Source organism: Myotis lucifugus, unplaced genomic scaffold (genome assembly GCF_000147115.1).
Source record: "Myotis lucifugus unplaced genomic scaffold, Myoluc2.0 scaffold_20, whole genome shotgun sequence".
Taxonomy (NCBI): Eukaryota; Metazoa; Chordata; class Mammalia; order Chiroptera; family Vespertilionidae; genus Myotis; species Myotis lucifugus.
In genome coordinates this window covers 10,073,835-10,098,601 of record NW_005871068.1, presented here as the reverse complement: position 1 = coordinate 10,098,601, position 24,767 = coordinate 10,073,835, and the positions used below count along the sequence as shown (strand labels likewise).

Sequence of the window (24,767 nt, the reverse complement as noted above, 5' to 3'; positions counted from 1 at the left end):
AAAATCGCGCTGTAACCAGATCAGAGTCTATATACTATTTAGTACTTTCCACAGAAAGAATTTTCTCAGTGCAGTTTTACACCAATTGCAATATTGTAGGAAACCTAAACATACAAGAAATTATAGCCTTGTATATATAAGAGTGTGGGAATGAAATGTGCTGGAATTGCTAGATTTGCGAGAATTTCATTTTAAAAGAAAACATTATTTTGCTGAGTAGAGCAATTTGAAAAGTACTCGAGGAAGTGACTTTTATAAAAACTACACTATGAATGGGCATTTAGAAATTAAAGACCTTCTCCTTTTGGCAAGAATGTATACATTTTTAGAGACTCATTGATTTTCTTTAAGATAGTGTTTGAATAAATCAGTGATTTATTTGGTGTAGTTAATTGATGCAGGAAGCTGAAATTTCTTAACACTGGAAGATTCCCCCTGGAAAACATATTTCAGGGCTTAGGTATGCCCTTTATCTTTGGCTATTTTTCTTGCAAAGCTAAACAAAGGAGATTGGGTGAGAAGAGTTGTATGACTCAGCCTTATCTTCTAATAAATTCCCATCCACGTTTTCACAAAGCTAATTGTATGCAATTGGACAAGAAACTTAATCTGCTTTCTAATTATCAGTAAATAAAAATAATTCTACCACACATTACTCTTTGCAATTTGCGATGTGTACACATTATGTGAACTAATAATATCCTTATAATCTATATAGAGGTGCTACTTTATACTTATTTTTAGTTCTTGTATATCCTCCCTTTCCTTTCTTTTCCTTCCTTTCCTCCCACCTTCCTTACTCTCCCTGACTCTCTAGGCTCTTTTATCACCACCCTCCCATTGAAAACTCCAAGACTTAAAGAATATTATGCACATCCTAAAATAAAGGAGCATAAGCCAAGACAAAGAAATAAGCCTCCCCCCCTAATTATTACTTATTGAGTTGCCTTTTCCAGAAGGTTTTCTCCAATGCCTATTCTGGCAGCACATTTTTACCTCATTACCATCTCATAAAGGTACTGCTCAGGTATGACTCGTTAATAAAGTAATTATAAATGAACTTAATTTTTCTAGACTCGATTTTTTCACTTTACCTTTGTCTAAATATAACAAAATATCTAATATAATCTAACATATGCAAAAAATTCATTTACCTATTTTTTAAAACATAAGCTATTGAAATGAACCTAATGTTATCTTTTAGAAAAGAAAAAGAATGATTACATTGAATGGGGAATTATATATTCTGCCTGTTTCTAAAGGTAGCACATCAGAGGATAATGTTATACATAGTTAGGTTTGATAAATTTATGCCTTAATTATTTACTAAGAAAAAAAAATAAAGAATTATTTAGAGGGCCTGAGCCTATACTGCCCCCTACACTTTGTATCTGATCCATTTCAAAATAACTTAAGGTTATTCAATTCATTCAAGTATTTACTTGGTGGTTTACAAGGGAGGGTGAAGTTTTCATAATGGGGAAGATAGCCATACAGGTGACTGTCTCCTATGGAAAACATAAAATTCCTTAATTATCTTAAAAGTTCCCAATATCTTGGAAACATCAATTATCTTCATTTGACCCAAAGTTTGAAAATCTGACTTATACTCATTGAAGTTTATGTGAAGCTGTTAAGTTGAAACAATCTGACCTACCTTGGAATCCCTGCCCATAAATGAGTTTTTCTCCCAGAAGAGATACTATCTGGTATGGACCCCTAATTTGCCCTCATTGTATCACTTAACTGCCATCTATTCTTAGATGGAGGATATTGTTTTTATAGTTATACCTGATTTGTATTTTTATGACTTGATCATGGTTTCATTCTACTCCTAAACTTACATCAAAAATCCCCAATCTCTTTTTTTCACCTTCAATTTACCTGTCTTTCCTGGAGCCTCACCCTGTCCAAAACTCCTGCGGCACTCACACCCATGTGTATGCTGCCCATCTCCAAACGCACCATTTCACTTTATCTTGTTAATATGCTATTATGTGACTTTCTTTCACTTACCGCCTTCTGTAGTCCATGATTTATTCATTCATTCATTTATTTTTTAAATAATTATATTTACTCACTAAATCATTCCTCAGGTTTTCTGCCATAATCGAAACTCTGTTCCCCTAGCCTCTAGACCAGGGGTGGGCAAACTTTTTGACTCGAGGGCCACAATGGGTTCTTAAACTGGACCAGAGGGCCGGAACAAAAGCATGGATGGAGTGTTTGTGTGAACTAATATAAATTCAAAGTAAACATCATTACATAAAAGGGTACGGCCTTTTTTTTTTTTTTTTAGTTTTATTCATTTCAAATGGGCCGGATCCGGCCCGCGGGCCATAGTTTTCCCACAGCTGCTCTAGACTCATCAGGTTCTTCTTCATACCTTGCTGTTCTGTATCTTTCATATCTAGTCCTTTCTCCTCTTCCAACTCTCTTAGCACTGGAGTCTCATGGAAGAACCCTTGACCCTCTTATTTATACTCACTCTCTCTTTTCAATATAATTTAATCTCCTGGCTTCAAGCTATATTCAGATAACCATTATATCTATGTTTTCACCACTTCCAATGACTTGATTTACAGCCACATTTCCAACTCATTTTCAACTCTTTGATATGTATCTATACCTTGATATGCACTGATTTCTCAAGCCTAGGATGTCCTGAAGTGAGCTTTGTTTCATTGCTCATAAACCCATTTCTTGTCATTTTTTCTCTATGTCAATGAGAATATTACTCAGCAGTCATTGAGACTTAAAAATGTGACATGCTCTTTTGTCTGTGTATTGAGTTGATATTTGATAATGAGACATGTAAAGTCAATTCTTTCTTTACATTTCTCCATTAAGTTATGTCCCCTCAATATTCATACATGCCCTCTGATTCAGGCCCTCAATACATGTTTTCTAGATACAGAAATAGCTTTGCAATCAATATCACTATCTTTAGTTTAGCCTCCTGTGAATCCGATTACATTTTATTGTTATCAGCTTTAATAATATCAATCACAAAACTTTCTTCACTTTTGTCTTTATAACAAAAAGCTCCTAAATCTCATCAGGAAGCTCCACGACCTATTAACAATTTATATTTTCATGTTTATTTCAAACTAGCGTATCTCATGTTTTCTTTACTCCATTCAAATTCATTTGCTTGCTCTCCTCCATAATGGCCAAGCAGTTTCTTGTCTTAGCTTTTTATGGTTCTCTCAGCCTAGAGTGACTTTTGTCTCCTTTTCAAAATGGCCAATTTAATCCAAATTTCAAAGCCTAGCCAGTAAGTGGCAGAACCTGGATTCAAGTTCAGATTTATCTAACTCCAAACTCATAGTCCTTATATTAACACTGAATTTTCTCTACTATGATTCTTATATGTAGGATTACTCACATATGGAGTAGTATTCATTTTTGTAATCACTTCACACTTATTTATTAATCACCTACTATGTGCCAGGTAATATTATAGAACCAAGTGGCATATCAGTGAACAGATATACAAAATAATTCCTGCCCTAATGGAGGGTGTATGCTCATAGAAGAGTTATAATATGTAAATAAGTAAAATAACATTTCAATTAATATGTAAGTAATATGCCTTAAGTAAAGTAAAATTTAGTGGTAACTACTAAAACGAAAAGAAGATGAAAATGGAATACATGGTATGTGGCAGAGAGAAGTTAAAATTTGAGTTTGGGTTGTCAGAGAAGAACGTAAATTTTGAGTAAAGACTGGAGAGATGTGTGGGCATGTAAGGGAAGAGAAACCCATTAGAAAGAACACATAGTGCAAAATCACAGAGTTTTGGGGATACTTGGACTATTCAAGGAAAGTTATAGAGGAGGAACACAGTGTTAGGACATGGGATCTCAGCTGTAATAGTGGACCAGATGACATAGTGTCCTGAAAGGAATGGTGATGACTTAGGTTTTTGGTTTTTGTTTCTATCAGTGAGGTGGAAAGCAATTGGAAGAATGACATAAGCATATGTTTTTCTTTTTATAATTTAAAATTTTGTTTACATTTTATTTGTTTTAGAGAGAGAGGAAGAGATAGAAACATTAATGAGAGAAAGAGAGAGAAACATCAATCAGCTGTCTCCTGCATACCTGCTACTGGGGATTGAGCCCACAATCTGGGAATGTGCCCTGACTGGGAATCTAACCAGTGACTCTTGGTTCATGGGTCGATGCTTAACCACTGAGAACACTGGCTGGACAAACTCCTATTTTTTCAACATGGCTGCTGTGTGGCCAATAAATTAAAGGGACAAGGGTGGATGCAAGGAGACTAGTTAGAATTCTATTGCAATAATCCAGGCAAGATATCCTTTGGATATCTACCTAGAAGTAGGATTGCTGGATCGTATGGTAGTTCTATTTTTTTTAATTTTTGATGAACCTCCAAAATGTTTTCCAATGAGCATGATGCAGAGTAGTTGAATTCTGGATATGCTTTGCACAACCCACAGGATTTGCTAATGCAATCTGGAACATGTGTTTGCTATATTCTTTGAAAACATTTGCTTGTGTTTTAAAAAGCCAAAGAGGATAGATAAAACTTCGAGGAGGCATTAAGCATAAATCATAAGTAAACTAGTAGACAGTGAAATAGGCATGAACCCCATGAGTTAAATTTAGCTGATGATGAAGCAAATAGTGTTGTGAGACATAGGCAGAGGTTAAAATGTATGTTAAAGTATAGAGAGTAACTTAACCTATTACACATATTAAAAGTAGATGGGATAAATAATGGAATACACATGAGTGTTACTTATGAATGGAAAGTGATGAAAACACCAAATCATAACATATGATCATATCACCTCTGGGCTGACAGCTACATTATTCCTGAATTACCCACCCTATAATGATACTGTGGTTTCATTATGGTCTCCTAAGTGCTTTACATTTAAAAATTCCAATAAATCTCATAGCTATTTAGTAGGCTAACTGATGAGCTACAGCTATAGTTCAGGAAACTCAGAGTTTCAAATGTTACAAATCGTTCCAGTAGAGTAAATGTACATGGTAGCATTGGGCATCTTCTGCCTATTGGACCCCTTGCTCAAATATCACCTCTTGTTCTGTCCACATTATCAGCAGTGAAGGCTGATACAGCAAAGCATATGAACATTGTATAATACAAGATTTAAATAGTGTGATCCTTCTGTTTGACCTTATCCCAGTTGTGTTACCTTCACATCTGTTTCACCTTGCATCTTTCCATATACTTTAAATTTATTTATTTTTTAAATTAAACATATTGGCATGACATTGGTTAATAATAACATTACATAAGTTTCAGGTGTACATCTTTATACTGTGACATCTGTATACTCTATTGTGTGCCAACCACCCAAAGTCTAGTCTCCTTCCATCACCATATATTTGACCCCCTTTATCCCCCCACTTTCTCCTCTGGTAACCACCATTCTGTTGTCTGTATCTATGAGTTTGTTTTTTGTTTCGTTTGTTCCTTTTTGTTTCATATCCCGTACATGAGTGAAATAATACAATAGATGATGGGATTTGAACATATTCATTTGATTGGTGAGCCTTTGTGTCTCATGATCTCTGGGATGGCATACTGATAGCAGAATTGAGGTCATTATTCATCAAGGTCATACTCCACATTCACATTACATAGTATATATGAATTAGGAAAGAATTGGAGGGACCAAGGATTGCTATAAGGTTTTGGCTTAAGAAATTTGAAGAATGGAGTTTCCAGTGATTAAGATTTGATAGACTGTAGGAGGGATAGGTTTGGGAGTAAGTTAGGAGCTCAGTTTTGAACATATTAATGCTGAGATGATTATGAGACTTTAATATACATAAACCTAGAGTTGTAAGTTTAAAGTTAAAGATAAGTAATTTGGAAGTCATCAGCAACATAGATGGTATTTAAACTCATTGACCTGGATGAGACCATTTAGGAAAAAAAGTACAGATAGATAAGCGTTCCCAGGACTCAGAGATGAGAAGCAATCAGCAAAAGGGATAAAAAGGGTGACCAGAAAGAGGAGAGGAAAAAGGAGGAGGGTGTAGTACCCTATTTTGGAAGCTGGTAGAAGAAAGTGTTTCAGGGAGAGGAGAGTGTTTAACAGCATTACATGTTTCTGATTAGTTCAAGTAACATTGGGATGGAAAACTAACCAGTGAAATGCCATTGGGATAGGGTCCTGGGAAATCCTGATATATATAACAGTTATTACAGTGGAATTATTAACAACACTACTAATAACTCTCAAACCTATACCATTTTGGCCAATAAGTTAATATGCTTACTCTAGCTAATATTTACTCTGATTAGAACAATGTCAGTGGAGTGTGTGTATTTTGGTGGGTGTCGATGATTGGAATGGGTTCGTGAAAGAATGAAAGAACCTACACTGAATAGCTTGTGTCCACATGGATAAAAGTGTATTTCTCTTGGATTAACCTATCCTGCTACTGATAATGAATGTCTAAATCATTTTCCTCTTCCTGCTGTAACAAATAGCCAAAATTTTAGTGCCTTAAAACAACACACATTATTATCTTACTGTTCAGAAGTTCAACATGGGTCTCACTGGGCTAAAATCAAAGTGTCAGCAGGACTTCCTTCCTTCTGGAGACTCTAAAGAAGATTACATTCCCTTGCTTTTTTCCAGCTTTTTAAATGCTTCCCATGTCCTTTGTCCCATGCCTCCATTCATTTTCAAAGATAATAACTTGAGTCTTCTCATATCACTCTGACCTAATCTTCTGCCTCCCTTTTTCACTTTAGAGGACTCATGATTACATTGGGACCACGTACATAATCTAGGAAAGTCTACCTATTTTAAGGTGAGCTGATTAGCAAAATTCATTCCATTTGCAACCTTAATTCTTCAATGCCACGTAATGTGACATTCACAGGTGTCAGGGACTAGGACATATGCATCTTTGGGGGGCTGTTTTTCTGCCTACCACTGCCTAATACTTTGGAATGCAGATTCAGGGAAGATACCCATTACTTGAAAGCTAACAATAAGACTGGTATCACGTGGCTTTTTACAGGTACTCCCCCCAAGTATCAATTTGTCCCCTTCCTCCTTTGTTAACTGCATGTGAGCCTCTTCCTTCATCCAGAGGCATTGTGAAACCAGCCTTATCCTGGAAACTGTAGCAGAAAAAGAAATAAGAAAGCAAACATCTACATACCTTTATTTCTGCCTATAAGGCCTTATTGATCTTTCTGTTCCTTGCACAGCTTGGGGCAAAGATCCCACAACATTTCATAAATATTTTGAGCCCCCCAGTATATCCTCTACTTTTCAATAGCTCAGAAAGTAAAGGAATCAGGCTATGGAAAGTTAGCCATACTTTTCTTATATCTGATAATTTTATAATAATAAAAGAGATTTATAACCCTAGAAATCTCGTTAGAAAAAAAGAGGCACCTCTCTTCTTTAACATTTGTAGTTTTTAAATGCATCTCATTTGATCAGTTCAATAAATCTGTGGAATCATTTTATTATACCCATATTTTAAGTGCGTGTGAGTAAAATTTTAAATTTTTGCAGTTTTTCTTGCTGTGTGAGAGAGTAAGCATCTTTACATGTGTGTAAGAACTGGGAGGATTTATTTTTCAAGGAAATTTTCATGTTTCCCAATTTTTATCAACAAGAATAGCATATTATCAATTTTCAGGAATTATATATACATTAAGTACATTAGCCATTTTTTATGACATGGAATATAAACAAAACCATGGTTTGTTACTTTTTTTTTAATTTGCAGTATTTTTCTCCATTTAAAATATTATCTTATGTTGTTGGGAATTATTCAATATTTTACTTTATGGCTTTTTCGTTGGTGGGGAAGGAAAGTTATAATTATAAAGTGCTCTGCTATTGAAAGGGTGCCTTTAAAAGATTCTTCCATGGTTTCTTCTAGTTATGTTTGTAAACTGTGAACTTACTAAAACTGTGCAAGTTGCAAAGTTTCAAACACTTTTAATCTTTACCCAGAAGCTACAAAGTTGTTGAAACCATCTATATTGATTGATGCATGTTTATTATAATCTAAATGTATGCCTCTTTTAAGGGTGAGGACACATTTCCTGGCATATTTTTCCTTTCATTTTATTTGATAGAATCATGTCACATCTTCTTACCTAAACCAATAAGGGGAAACCAAGACTGGCTTACACCAATCAAAAGCCATCCTGGGTGATCAGGCAGGCAGGTAAGCAGTTAGGGATGATCAGACAGGCAGGCAAGTGGTTAGGGGTGATCAGACAGGCAGGCAGAGGGGTTAGAGGTGATCAGGCAGGCAAGCAGAGTGGTTGGAGATGATCAGGCAGGCAGATGAGTAGTTAGGGGCGATCAGGCAGGCAAGCAGGCCAGCGATTAGGAGCCTGCAGTCCTGGCATTCAGACATCCCCTGAGGGGTCCTGGATTGCGAGAGGGTGCAGGTTGGGCTGAGGGACCCCTCCTCCCCATGCATAAATTTCATGCACTGGGCCGCTAGTCTATAATAATAAAAGTATAGCCCTAACCGGTTTGGCTCAGTGGATAGAGCTTCGGCCTGTGGACTGAAGGGTCCTGGGTTCGATTCCAGTCAAGGGCATGTACGTTGGTTGCGGGCACATCCCCAGTAGGAGGTGTGCAGGAGGCAGCTGATCGATGTTTCTCTCTCATCAATGTTTCTAACTCTCTATCCTTCTCCCTTCCTCTCTGTAAAAAATCAATAATATATATATATTTTTAAAAAGTATAATATGCTAATTAGACCCGACAACCTTCCAGGCGAAGCTGCAGGGGCCGAGCCCCTTGTACAAATTTCATGCATTCGGCCTCTAGTCTATTATGATTCTGGGAGCTAACTGGGACAGGATTTCTCATGCAGTTGCAATAAGACTATAGCAGAAGTTGGAGACATCCTGAAGGCTTCTTCATTCACATGTCTGGTGGCTAATTTTGGAACTTCAGTCAGGGCACTTGTCTAGAACACTTACATGTGGCCTGCCCATGTAATTTGTACTCAAAATGCTGCCTGGGTTCCAAGAGCAAGTGACACAGAGAGTACCAAGCAGAAACTACATTGCCTTTTGTGGCTTAGTCTTGAAAGTCACATAGTGTAATTTGCTTCCTGGTCACAGTTTCATTCATATTCTAGGGGAGAGAACATCTACCCAACTCTTGATAGAGAAATGTCATTGTTACATTGTAATAAGAGTACCTAGAATCTGAGATCTTGTTGTATTCATCTTGAAAAATACAGTCTGCCACAATTTATAAGATTCTTATGAGGGTTAGTGATCAGTTGAACAAAGGCTAGTATGGTGCCTAATGGATGTTCGGTAATGAGTACTGTACTTACTGGTGACTTGTTTTGAGTAAGCTTTTACACATCTTTAAATACCCAGGTTACTGATTAACTAAGAAGTTTGAGAATGTCTTTGCCCATAAGTATCGTAGGGTAAGTTCTGGAAGGTGATCAATTGCATTCCAACACACATGACATTTCAAATTCACTTGGGAAGAATTTATATATGCTATTTAATATGGAAAAATATTAAGTAGATGGAGTACCCTCAATCCTCTTCATTTTATTGTTGAAGAAACTGTAGTCCAGAGATATTGCATAATTATACTAAAGTTACAGAGTAGAAATACTGGCTCTACGATCTGATATCCTGAATTTTTATAAATGTGATTTCTAATCTAGGGTTATAAATATTTTAAGCAAATTCACTATATTTTCCCATTTTCTGTAGAATAACCTCTAGTTTCTACATTCATCAGTAATTTGCTTCCAGTTTTTCTTCAATTTTATTGTTTATTACAATGTGTTTGTTCTCAGAAGTATAATAATTATTCCTTCATTAAAGTTATTAATCCCACTTTTTTCATGAAACTGTACTTAAAGTGTGGTAGCATCAAAATTAAAATGGATAATAACCTTGATTGCTAACTTATTTTACATAAATATATTTCTTAAAATGTATAATTAGCAGTTACCCATGTATAATTATCCCTGTTACAGAATTCCATCAGAACATAGCTTTACATCTTAGTTTGTGGTCTTTGCCAAAGAATAATATTAGTGCAACAATGGAATAATGCTAAAACTTATTCAATGAAAACTTCTTATTAAACTTGCATAACAACATAGGTAAATGTGTGGTAAATATATGTAATCAGGTCTCAGATCTACTGGCAAATGTTTTACTTTAACTAAAACATTACTCCCTTGATCTTATAAAGAAAAAAGATAAAATTGTTTTGAAGGGATATCATATTTAGGAATAATTAATTTAGAGTGATTGTGAAAACAACATGCCATTTGTATTTTGGGTGATGGTGAACTTATGATAAGAATGCAGACATGCCCTGACTGGTTTGGCTCAGTGGATAGAGTGTCGGCCTGCGGACTGAAAGGTCCCAGGTTCGACTACTGGCAAATGTTTTACTTTAACTAAAACATTACTCCCTTGATCTTATAAAGAAAAAAGATAAAATTGTCATCGATGTTTCTAACTCTCTATCCCTCTCCCTTCCTCTCTGTGGAAAATCAATAAAATATATTAAAAAAAAAAGAATTAAAAAAAAAAAGAATGCAGACATCAATTTTTTTAAACTAGAGAATTGTTATAAATTAAACCCTTGGGGGAAAACTATCTTTGAAAGAATTAATGGTAGTTGAAAGTATTGTTATGTGATTCCTTATTTCCAGATCATCTGCCTGTTGTTTCAGTTACAAAAAGTCATGTTCCTCCTTTACCTATATCAAATCCCGATTTGGAAGATTAGCATTTTAAATAATTATTTCTATTTGTTCAGTTACTCATGGTGTAATGATGCCCATGATGAGAGCTATATATAACAATGGATTACTTCACAATAAAATTTACTTACAGTGAACATTTATGAAAATGTTTATTAGGTTTCTCTGGGATCTCTGGTTAATTTAAAATCTTAGTACATTTCATCTTCATTATAGCATGTCCCAAGGAAATTTATGGCTGAAAGATTAGCATTATAAAAGGAGGACTTTAATTAGAAATTTCTATATTGTGGGTCAGATTGCTAAATCCAGGGACAATTACCTGCTTCCTGAGATATGTAGTTCTCTTTCTGAAACATTAAAATTTACTTTATAATACCTCAAAAAGTCATTTTCAAGTGGAATTTTAGATCATTAATGGAATTAGAAATAAGATGTTCCCATGGATTCTTCTCCTTCTATTTCATCATTTAAATTTCATGTGAGCCAGGCAATTAAAGCCTTTTACCTATTTGGTACCTCAAATAGTTCAGGAACAAGTATGCCAGAAGCACTGCAATATTACCATTAATTTACTAATTGCTCATTGCCCACTTGATCCTAGAAGCCAGGAATGAATGTGAAAGTATTTATTAAGCTCTTAAAAAATTGTACTATTTTTATTGCTTCATAGCCTATGATTATAGTAATTATTTATTATGTGAAGGTATTTAGTAAGGCAGTTCTAGTTGTTTCATGTACTGGTTAAAATTTATACATGAACCATCTATAATAATAAAAGTATAATATGCTAATTAGACCGGACAGCCAAACGACCTTCTGGACGACCTTCTGGACAAAGCCAGGGCTGTGAGGGCCGAGGCAGCCACCAAGGCTGTGAGGGCCAAGTCTCTTGCATGAATTTTGTGTATCAGGCCCCTAGTCATAACTAAAGTTAAAAGTCAAATAATAAACTAGGAAATTATTTGTAACATTCATAACAAAATTTTAGTAGCCCTTATATATAAGTAACTCAGTAAATGAATAAGAGAAAGCAAAACATTCCAATAAGAAAATTAAGAACATGAGATAGAAAATTACAAAAGAAAAAAGTCAATATATCAGTAAGTATACAAAAAGACATTCTAGTTAATATATACTTAGTACAATATTATGAAACATTTAAAATTCATGCTATAGAGGTATAATTATTGCCATGTTGTAAAGATAGCCCTGCTAAATGGTTAGTTAAAAGAGAAATTTACAAATAGTATATGAAATATAATATATATACATAAATAAATATATATGTATATGCATGTTTATGCACATACAACTTCACACATATAGTAGTAATGAATGATATACAATATAAAGCAATGAAGTCAATTTTACCTACCAGATCAGCAGATTGGAAGGGGAAGGGTGATAATACCCACAGTTTTCTAGAATATAAGGAAACAGAATTATGAAAGGGCTTATGATAGAATAAATTGATGTTTTCTTTCTAGAGCATAATTTTTAAATAAATCACAAAATTTTAAATATGTAAAATCTGAGATTTGTATTCATACCTCTAGAAATTTATCTAAGAGCAATAAACTGATGAGTGCAATGATGTAAGTAAGAAATAGTTAAGACACTTTTTTAAGAGTGAAAGTTTATGGTTCTATACAAATTTTACAATTATTTGTTCTATTTTTGTGGAAAACACTATTGGAATTTTGATAGGGATTGCATTGAATCTATTGATTGCTTTGAGTATTGTGGATATTTTAACAAAATTCTTCCAATCCATGTGCATGGGATGTTTTCTCATTTATTTGTGTATCTTCTTTAATTTCTTTCAACAATTTCTGATAGCTCTCAGTGTATAGGTCTTTCCTTTCTTTGGTTAAATTTATTCCTACGCATTCTATTCTTTTGTATGTAGTTTTAAATGAAATTGTTTTCTTCTTTTTTAAAATATATTTTCATTGATTTCAGAGAGAAAGGAAGAGCAAGAGAGAGATAGAAACATCAATGATGAGAGAGAACGTTTGATCTCTTGCCTCCTGCACGCCCCACATGGGGATCAAGCCCACAACCCAGGCATGTGCCCTGACCAGGAATTGAACCGTGACCTACTGGTTCATAGGTCAATGCTCAACCACTGAGCCAAGCCGCTGGGCTGAAATTGTTTTCTTAATTTCTGTTTTGGTATATAGAAATGCAACATTTTTGTATATTGATTTTGTATTCCGCAATTTTATTGAATGTATTAGTTCTAACAGTTTTTTGGTGGAGTCTTTAGGATTTTACATATATAATATCCTGCCATCTGCAAATAGTTACAATTTTACTTCTTCCTTTCCAATCTGGATGACTTTTTATTTCTTCTTCTAGCCTAATTGCCCTGGCTAGGAAATCAATTCTGTGCTGTATTAAAGTAGTAAGAGTTGGCATTCTTGTGTTGCTCCTGACATAAGAATTGAATATGATGTTAGCTGTGGGCATTTATTATAGATAAAACCTGAATATCCATCACTATGGGATTGGTAAAACTTATGGAATATATACTTAGTACAACATTAGGAAACATTTAAAATTCATGCTATAGAGGCATAATTATTGCCATGTTGTAAAGATAGCTCTGCTAGGTGGTTAGTTAAAAGAGAAAGTTTCAAATAGTATATGAAATATAATAATATATCATATATGTGTGTATGTATATGCATGTTTATGCACATGTAACTTCACACATATTCTACCAGTAGTACCAAATGGTTATATAGTTTATATGTTCTGTTCTAAGTTAGATGTATGGACTGTATATACCCTAGTCCCATGCCCATAACTAGGATTCCAAGTCATATATTAACTTAATACACTACCTTATTTGTAGTTATTCATGGATCCCATTAACTTTAATAGAACATTTGAACATTTAAGGAAATAGAAAGAAGCCAAAGAAAATATCTAGTGTATACTTAATGTAGGCTATTCTCTATCAGGTGCATTGCTCTCCTCTCCCCTTCCCTCCCAAGTTCCTGGAAGAAGTAGCCATGCCCCTTGAGATAATATTCATGTGAAACCACAGAATGGATGACTTGGTAGGAAAGGATAACATTTTCAAACCAATTGTCTTTGGAAAAAGCAACAGTCTATTCTGTGAAACTTTTTATAGTTTCAACGTTTCTCTCAGAGGGAAAATATTTCTATTTTGTTGCTATTTTTCATATTCCTTGTAGTTTACTGATTTAATAACTTCATATTTAATTATTGGCTTGGGTATGCAAGATAAGAGATCATCTTTGCTTCTGTGGTGCTAATATTGTTCATTGGAAATTTAAAAACTTGGTAACTGGGTATTTACCAACATTATTTTTAGAAAAATAAGCCATTATTACTCAATGGCCCTTGCAAAATTGAGGCAGTAAGTCTAAATAGCCTCCTAATATAATCAGTAAACAGCTATTGAGTAATTATTATGTACTGGCAACTACACTAAAGATGCTTACTGGAATAATCCAATTCTGGTTTGGAGAATTACTAATGTATCACAATATGCAGGTTAAGGACTGCTGTTGAGATTTAGTAGTAGCCACTTAACAATATTTGTTTAATGTTATCTCTATCAGCAAGGAGAATCTATTCATTGTGGTTGTTCAGTGACTCGACATGATGAAACAGCCAGTGACTGTGAAAAGGAAAAGAAAGCTCTGGAATTTATTTGACTGGCAATTAAATAGTTGGACACAAAGTGGTATATGTTACCTCAGCACCTAGCTCATTGGCCTCACCCACTTACAGAATACTAAGAAGTATATTCATATTTCATGTCTCAAATGTGAAGAGCTGTACATAAGCATGAGCATTTATGAGTGCTAAAATATCTATGCAATGAGTGCTAAAATATCTATGCAAAGATATCAAAAGAAAAAAATGAAATAGGAAATAACATGATCATGCCCTCAAGAAATTGGCTTAAGTGATTTGAATTCTTCATGTATAAACTATTCATTTCCAAATAAAAATGAAATAAAGCAACTTCACTTGCTAAAAACTAATGAGAGCACATATATGTTTTTAGACTATTATTTAATGTTCTAGTAGAAATACCCAAAATTGCAATAGAAGGCTCCCCAAGATGATGAGCACCCTGTTGGAAGAAGTGCTTAAGCCCAGACCAGATTATGAGACCGATTGTAAAAGTGAAACAGTCTTTGGACTCTTGATTCACTAACATGTTTACCTAATACGTGCAGAAACCATATAGCTGTCCAAGATGACTTCTGGCTGCTTGTAAACCTAGAATCCATGATCCTAATCAATGATTCCTGTTGAACAGTGGTATCAATTATGGAGTGGGTGACAATGAACCAAGCAAGCATAGGAGACATATATGACTGCATTTTTCCCCTTTAGGAATTTAAAAATTGAGTAAGTAGAGACTATGTTTGGAGTAGCTTTGACCCTGGAATAATTTCACTTTTCACTCAGAACAAAATTAAAAATCCCTATGTGCTCTGTTTCCTACATATCCTAGTTCCCCCTACTGTCTTCCCTATCACTCAGTTCCAGATGCACTGGCCTGCTAACTGTGTGTGTGTGTGTGTGTGTGTGTGTGTGTGTACACATTTAGTTTTATTGTAACAAAGCAACTTGTATACTTTTAATGTTCAAAACTGAGCATTATCTTTCCTTTCCAGTGAAACAAAAAGAAAATTTAAAAATAAACAGAACAAAATTACAATAGAGAAATGTCAATTCTGAATAAGATCCTTCAGGTTCTGCTGATTCTCCCATCGAGTGGCAGGGCTCAAGACATCATTAGGAGAGAAATTTATTTTAAAAGTATCATCTTAGACCAGGGGTGGGCAAACTTTTTGACTCGAGGGCCACAATGGGTTCTTAAACTGGACCGGAGGGCCAGAACAAAAGCATGGATGGAGTGTTTGTGTGAACTAATATAAATTCAAAGTAAACATCATTACATAAAAGGGTACGGTCTTTTTTTTTTTTTAGTTTTATTCATTTCAAATGGGCCGGATCTGGCCCGCGGCCATAGTTTGCCCACGGCTGTCTTAGACTGTAAGGATGTCTGTTAAATATCACAATTAAACATGCCAAAGGAGAATCCATGTTGTTAAAATGCTCACTTAACCCACCCAAACATCTCAAACCCACCCTTTGCTGACTTTCTATACCCACCCCCTTTTTTTCAAGTTTTTTTTTTCTTTTTTTAAACAAGAGAAAGTAGACAGATACATGTTGGTAAATGCTAACTTTCCATATTCACATAGAAACACAGTGTAATCTCTCTTAATAGACAAAACATGCTTCCAACTCAAGGATTTTACTCATGTGTTTCCCTCTTCCTGGAAAGCTCTTCCCTAAATATTTACATAACTTGCTTCCTAACCTTAATCAGTCCTCAGAGAGAACTTTTCTGACTACCCTATTTATACCACCACAATTGCTCTCTTCTTTCCATGCTTTTATTACTACCAACATTATACTACATCCTTATTAATAGGTTGTTTTCCTCTAATGAATATAAATTCTAAGAAAGAAGGGACTCAGAGTCTAGAACACATAGTAGGTAAGCAAAAGCTGTTGATGGAATAAATGATTAAATAGCATATTCTTTTTATATGTCCAATTATATTTATCATTCTAGGATAGAATCAAGTGAACATCATTATTTAGGGAAGCAGCTATTCGGGTATATGTATTAGTGCTGCCCTCATAACCTTAATAAATTGTTAAGGGTTTTAGAAGCAGGCCCTATAATCTGAACTGTGTAGTGACAGAGATTTACAACTTCTCCCTTTATTCACTATAAATTATTACTTCTATCTGCGTTATTTGAACAGGAGATCCACAGAATAAAAATTACAAGGTAGGATAGACTATATTTTAAACATCTGGTTTATTTTGTAAAGTTATCTCAGGGGTTGGGGAGGTGGTAAAAATACTGATTCACAAGCCTATTGGATGCGGTCCATGAACCTGTAATTTATACAGCCATCCTGCAGTGGTACATGGACAGGTAGGTACATAGGACTTCCATTGAGTAAGTTCATCCTAAACAGGACTTTTTAGGATGCTGAGATAAGTGAATGAAAGAATGAAAATATTTTAACAGGGTCATGACTTTAGTAAATGACATTACTATAGCCATGGGGATAAGCCTGTGTTCCACAGATAGAAGACATAGGTAACTCTGGTATCTTTGCTGCCCAATGAAGCTTTATTTCTTCAATAGCATTAAGAATAGAGAGAGAGGCCCTGACCGGTTTTGCTCAGTGGATAGAGCGTCGGCCTGAGGACTCAAGGGTCCCAGGTTCGATTCCGGTCAAGGGCATGTTCCTTGGTTGTGGGCACATCCCCAGTGGCAGGTGTGCAGGAGGCAGCTGATCAATGTTTCTCTCTCATCAATGTTTCTGGCTCTTTGTCCCTCTCCGTGGAGAATCAATAAAATATATGTATATTTAAAAAGAGTAGAGAGAGAGGAAAATCATCATTTATTGACTAAGGCTGGAGAAGGAGTTGTTGAAAAGTGATATAAGAACTAATTAATCCCAGAGAAGAAACTATAAGCAGATAAGTAGATATGGATTCATAAACTACTCCCTCCAACTTTTTTTAAAATCTTCACCCAAAGGTATGTTTTTATTGAGAAACATTGGTGTGAGAGAGAAACATTGATTGGTTGCCTCCCACATGCACTTCGACCAGGGATCAAACCTTCAACCTGTGTGCCTGCCCTGATCAGAACAGAACCTGCAACTTTTTGGTGTACAGGACGGTGCTCCAACCAACTGAACTACCTGGTCAGGGCACTACTCCCTGTAATTTGAATAGTATGATGATTTTCTGTTCTCAACAACTTCTACTGTGTGGGGTGTGTGTGTGTGTGTGTGTGTGTGTGTGTGTGTGTGTGTGTGTGTGTGAGACAGAGAGAGAGAGAGAGGAGAGAGAGAGAGAGAGAGAGAGAACACACATATAGGTGTAATGTTAAGGCTCAAAATTGAATTTCTATTTTAAATAAATTTTGAAAATGTCACATTACTGGCTTGTGTGAAGGTTTAACACATTTTTGAAGTAATACTAAATCTGTGTGACCCCCTTAACAAATGAACTACATGAGCAATGTAAAATGTAATACCTGAGTTTAAGTGAAGGAAGTTCTCTTCTCAATTAAAATATAGGAATTTATAGAGCTTTCTTGCCTTTTCATAAGAGGAAATTTTAGTAGTGCACAAAGTAGATAAAGTAATTTATAGAAAAGGAACCTTTGCCTTGGTGAAACTGTGAGGGCAAAATATTACTTTTGCTGAAAAAGGTTAAACATTTGATAAAACTAACATTTGAAGTCTTAATTTAAATTTTGTTATAATTTCTGAATATTTTAAATGATAGAAAATTTCTAAAATATTAGGAAAAATAAAATAAGCAAGAATTAATGCTTTTATGTATAGAAAATTTGAGTATATGCAATTCCTGGAATTTTTAAAACATAGCTTTTTCTTATGGAATAGAATAATTTTGATTCTTCTGATACATGTAAAAATCCACTCAAAATTCAGGAAGAGCCCAGACAGCATAGCTCAGTGGTTGAGCTTCAATCTATGAATCAGGAGGTCACGGTTCAATTCCTGGTCAGGGCACATGCCCAGGTTGCAGGCTTGATCCCCAGTGGGGGGCATGCAAGAGGCAGCTAATCAATGATTCTCTCTCATCATTGATTTTCTCTCTCTCCCTTCCTCTCTGAAATAAATAAAAATATATTTAAAAATTCAGGAATATATTTTCTGATGTAAGAGTAGAAAAATATTTAGTGTTTTAGAATGGCAGAAATATTTTTCTAATAAAAGAATGCTATAGAATGTTGAAGCTAAATGAATTGTTTTTCTCAAAATGATTACTTTGTAATCTATCAGCAATTGTTGGCATAAAACATAGGTATATTTCATTAACGTAAGTATGTACCTTAATTTTTCTTAAATATCTAATAAAATAGAAAAACTATGTGAAAATATATATGAGCTCTGGTAACTAGGGTTATTATGGCTAGGAAGTAATGCATTAGAAAGTTTTCTATAATTCAGATATTTGAAAAGACTCACAGACTCCACTGAGTATATTCATAAAAGACTTTTATCAAAAGGCAGTGAGGTGGAAGGGCAAGGGAAAAAGAGGATACAGAAGCATCAAAAGTCTGAGAGCCATTTCCAGCTCTAGCTTCCCATGTGCTCTTACTCATGTACACGAAGCGCTGTGTCTCCCCATTGGACCACAGGATCTGAGTGAGGAAAATTTGCCTTTGACAGAGCTCAACGAGTTCTCATTGGGACACCTTGAAAGGCCCCTTGGTCGTGTAATAAAACTTGCCTTGTCAAGTTGGTGAGGCTAATTACAAGGCACCAGTAAGGAAACTGACCCTGGCAATCATCACGTGAGTTTAGGATCTTAAAAAGCGCACCTTAAATCTCACAACCCTTAGTTAAGCCAACAGTCCAAATGCAGACTTCCAGGCACCCCCAGAGGTAGAGAGACAATTTTTACAGGCTAGGTTTAAAGCCATTCTATCTTTACATTGTCCTTTTTGATGTTCTTACTAAAGAGCATACATGTAAGACTTTATCTGGTACCAAATATTACAAGTAATTCCAAGAGTCATTAATACAATCAGTTAATCTAGTTAGCATTGTAACATTGTTGAGAGGAAAGAAGACCTGCCTTCTCTTTCATCTATTTCACTAAAATTATTTAAAAATTATGATGATTAGCAAATTAAATTTCATGATTATATATGTGAATCAAGAACATAGGAATACTATAGCTACCTTTTTAGGAGTACAGTTAGGCAAAAGGAAATGAACATTAATGATTTGAAAGACTTTTTGCAACATGCTGTGGGAAGAGGGTGAAAAAAATGATTACTAATAATATTTTCCAAGAAATTTTAAAATTACTTTCTCTTACTTTGACCGTTATAACCCTTGTTTTCTTATTCTCCCCTTAAATCTGTCTCCCAGCCAAAAAAAAACAAAATAGTGCTTCCATTTTCATGAAAGACAGTTCTACCTTTTCATCACTCTTTAGAAATCTTTATTGACTTTCTACTTTCTCTCAGCCGGACATTAAATTAAGAAGCCTTCTGTTACCCTGTTTGAATTACATTGAATTCCCAAGTATCTTTTTTCCCCTTGATTTTAAGAACATTTGGACATGAAATTGTTCATCAGTTTTATTCAGTGTTGAAGAAAGAAGAAAAACAAAAAGTTAAGGCAGTTTCCATGTACTGTGTGTTTTTTACCTCTTAAAAAATTCCCAGTAGACACTGTCCCCACTGATTTTCACTCCCAAGATGCTATGCAGGTTCCTCTTCCCAGCTGCCTGAGTACACTGGTTTGGGGTCCCAGCATGGGGTTGAGGCACCATTCTCCCCAGGGGGGGCTTTTGTAGCCAAAATGTCCTTCTAGCGTGTCAGACTCCAAACCTTGGTGCAGGGGCCAGCACTTTCTGCATCTCCAACTTTCTGACCAGTCTCTGTATAGTTTCTTCTAGAAATCCTTGAATATAATACTCCTGTTCAGCAGTCTTTCAGTTGGTCATTGAGGTTGATTGCTCTGTATTTTAGCTGTAAATCTAGTTTGGCACTGGGAGGAGATGCGTATAGCTTCGACCTACTCTTCAGCCATCTTGGATCCTCCAAATATTTTTATTTTTAATAAAAAAAACCCTCTCTCATATACATTTTCAACTTTCAATAAATGAAAAGCAGGAAAAGGAAGTAATGAGTGATATAATCTTCAAAAGTCACAAATCAATAAACAAAGCAAAATAAGAAATTATATTTTAATTGAGGATATTATATGAATGCTAGCCAAAGAGTAACTAGTACACTATATAATGAGGTTCCATATTTAAAAATATAACCAGAAGATATTGGGAACTAATACATGTGTGATTGTGTTATTAGTCAATTTTTTGAAGGATTTGGTTAACATTACTAACAACTGAGGGATGTAGAAATTTAACTGGACACAAAATGATCGGTCAGTGCAGATTATAAAAGGTAAAAGGATATAGCAATCATTAGATTTCATAAGACCCTAAGAGTTCATGAAGTGTGCATAATAGTATCCATATCCCCATTTAAATAATCTTCAAAATGTTTTTAAATTTAAATATAGTCTACTCTTGAGTAAAGGCTCCACATTTTATGTCATATTCTCAAAGGAGTTCATTGTCCCCAAATAGTAACGAACCCCTGACAAAAACAAAATATGGTGAGATTCTGAGGACTTGGGAAGCAAGGCCAATTTTTCCTTTCTACGGTACATCAGGTAATTGCTTCATGCTGTGTTATCCATATATAAAATTTAGTAGAGTGAGAAACAGGAAAAAAGGTTGATGTTACAATTAAAAGTTGTTGTTCATGGAAGGAAAGAAAGTAGTGCCACATGAACTGAGCCATTCCAAGAACATGCAGTGACAGGAATTCTGTTGATCTAGCTAAAGAATACATAATTTCTTTATGGATAAAAAGAATTCCTCATGTTTTATAATATGTTTGTATTCTTTTAATATACTTTGTGTCATTTTATCCCCCAATGAGCTTGAGATATAGGAGATGGAATTTAACTCTATAAACTAAGAACATGTTGAATGATTTGCTCACAGAAGAAGAATTAGAAAGCAATAGATATGAGACTCAATACCCGTTTTTTAATTCCTAGGCTTTTTCTGTTGTGTTGCTTAAGGTACTTCCAGATGTTGATCTTAGTGTTCTTAGGTTTATAGTTAGTGAATAAAGGTTATGTTTCACAAACACTTAAACACATTCTTTGCTATTTACTAAAAGTAAATGAAATATACAAACAATTTAATGACAAGAAATTACAAATTAGGTAACCTCAAAGTAAAAAGGTAAAAGCAACTTTAAAAAATCACCTATGTAATCTTATTAACCAATGTCACCCCAATAAATTTAATAAAAAAATGAAAATGAAAGATGAGGGTTAGGCACCTGGTAATGAAGAATAATTGCTATGAAATCCATCAGCTGTTGACTTCAATACCTTTTTCCCTGCAAGGGATCCAGATTATATTACCATCTACTTAGTTGAGTGAGTGAGTGAGAGAGAGAGAGAGAGAGAGAGAGAAAACTATTCTGAAAAATGTAATTTATAGCCACCCTGTGAAAAAAATTATGTATTAAATTCTTTTTTGGCACCCTGATTTTAATAAGATGATCCTTTCTAAAAATTTCCATTTGATGAATAAGTGAACCAATTCAAATTGTCTTCATTTTGTTGATAATAGCACCAGTGGCATTAATGATAATGTTTTTTGAGTAACAGCAATTAACTAGATGTGGTGAACTGAACAATTAAGCATTGAATAAATCAGAATATTTGGCACAGAGGATGCTGAGTGCATACTGAAATGATTGTTGATTATTTAAAGATTTATTAAATTGAAAAACATTAAAGTATATTATATCCTGTGTTACTGAGGATGCTATTGGTTTCAAACCTACTTACTTAAGCAACAAAAATAATCTAATAACTCAGTAAAAAGTAAGTTGAAATTTTGATCAAGGATTTAATATAGAGTTTTAAAATTTGTTTATTTTTATAAATATATAAACACTTTTTATTGTTGATAGTATTATGGATGTCTCCCATTTTCCCTCCCTTTACCCCCTCCTCCCAGTCCCTACTCACTCCCTGTGTCTTCATCACCTACTGCACATGTCCATGGGCCATGCATATAAGTTATTTATCTCTTCTTGTACCCCCACCCCCACATCAAGGTATCTCAGTCTGTTCCATGCCTCAGATCTTATTTTATTGGTCAATTCATTTTGTTCTTTCCACAAATAAGTGAGATCATGTGACATTTGTCTTTCTCAGATTGGTTTATTCCACTTAGCATAATATTCTCCAGTTCCATCCATGCTGTCTCAAAGGGTAAGAGACTTCTCTCTCTTTTTTTTTTTACAGCTACATAGTATTCCATTGTGTAAATGTCCCATAGCTTTTTTATCCACTCATCTACTGATAGGCATTAGGGCTGTTTCCAAATATTAGCTATTTTAAATTCTGGTGCATCTATTCATTCTAATTGGTGTTTTGGGTTTCTTAGGATATATTCCTAGAAGTGGGATCACTGGGTCACACGGAAGTTCCGTTTTTTAATTTTTTGAGGGAACTCCATACTATTTTCCATAGTGGCTGAACCAATCTGCATTCCCATCAGCAGTGAGCTAGTGTTCCCTTTTCTAAACATCCTCGCCAGCACTTGTCATTTGTTGATTTGTTGATGATAGCCATTCTGACAAGTGTGAGGTGATATCTCATTGTGGTTTTAATTTCATTTCCCTGATGATTAATGACTTTGAGCATTTTTTTCATATGTCTCTTGGCCATTTGTATATCCTGTTTGGAGAAATGTCTGTTCAGGTCTTCTGCCCATCTTTGAATTGGATTGTTTGTCTTCCTTTTGTTGAGCATATGAGTACTTTATATATTTTGGATATTAACCCCTTATCAGATGTATCATTGGCAAATATGTTCTCCCATAAAGGGGATTCCCTTTTCATTTTGATGTTGGATTCTTTTGATATGCATATTTTTTATATTGATATTTTTATATTTATTATATTCTGCTATGTGAGATTGAGATGTCTGAAATTTTACTGCCTATGTTTTCTTCAAAGATTTTTATAGTTTCATGCCTTACATTTAAGCCGTTTATCCATTTTTAGTTTATTATTCTGTATGGTGTTAGTTAGTTGCCTAGATTCATTTTTTTGCAAGTGTCTGTCCAGTTTTCCCAACACCATTTTTTTAAAGAGGCTGTCTTTGCTCCATCTTATGTTCTTGCCTACTTGTGGGGTCAATTTCTGGGATCTTTGTTCTGATCCATTGATCTATATGCCTGTTCTTGTGCCAGTACCAGGCTGTTTTGTTTATAATGGCTTTGTAGTATAGTTTGATAACTGACCATCCCTGAGACTCTAACACAATCAGATTGTCACACACACACACACACACACACACACACACACACACATCTGCATGTCCCCACACTTGCCCTATCACTCCCTCCCTCACTCATACTCTCTGCTTCACTTCAGTCCTGCCAACCACCATCTTGGAATCCTCAATATAGAGTTTTATTATAGAACTAGAGGCCTGGTGCACGAAATTTGTGCACTCGAGGAGGGGTCCCCTCAGCCTGGCCTGCGCACTCACAGTCCAGGAGCCCTCAGGGGATGTTTGACTTATGGCTTAGGCCTGCTCTCCATGGGGATCAGGCCTAAACTGGCAGTCGGACATCCTTAGCACTGCCGTGGAGGCGGGAGAGGCTCCCACCACCGCCATTGTGCTTGCCAGCCATGAGCCTGGCTCAGAGTTTCTGGCTGAGGGGTGCTCCCACTGTGGGAGTGCAGTGACCACCAGGGGGCAGCTTCTGCGTTGAGTGTCTGTCCCCTGGTGGTCAGTGCACATCATAGCGATCAGTCCTTCCACCATGCAGTCGATTTGCATATAACCCTTTTATTACATAGGATCAGGACATCTCTATTCCCTGTTAATCTCTCAAACCAACCCTCCACGATTTGTCAGTTTCATATAGGCTGGCTTCCCTCAGCAGCTCTTGGAAACTCTAGTTTCCTTTGTTCACATCCAAGCATTAATAGTATATTTTTCTCCAAATATCAAACAAAAGGTGTGAGCTTCTCAGTGATTGGAACCTCTGAGATCATCTACTGAGAACTGAGAAGATCACTGTAGCAAAGGTGGTAGAATTATCCAGATTGGCTTGCACAAAAACCAAGCTCACATGTAGAATTGAGGGTAAGATCTATCCCATTCCAATCACTAGCTTAAATATATTTGGGGAATGGTAGAAAATAAATGGGGCGGGCAAGCTCAATGTTTGCGCCTACTACAGACTTCCTCTTTGAATATCCAACATTGTGACATCCTCTCCTTAGCATATATCCACTTTCAAAAATGCCCAGATAGCACC

General features: G+C 35.3%; 1 protein-coding gene across 1 annotated transcript in view; it reads left to right on the top strand.

The window, feature by feature from the left end:
* The window catches only part of DMD (dystrophin), a 2,279,750-nt gene that overhangs the window by 666,367 nt on the left and 1,588,616 nt on the right, over window positions 1–24,767 (top strand). The window lies entirely within an intron of this gene.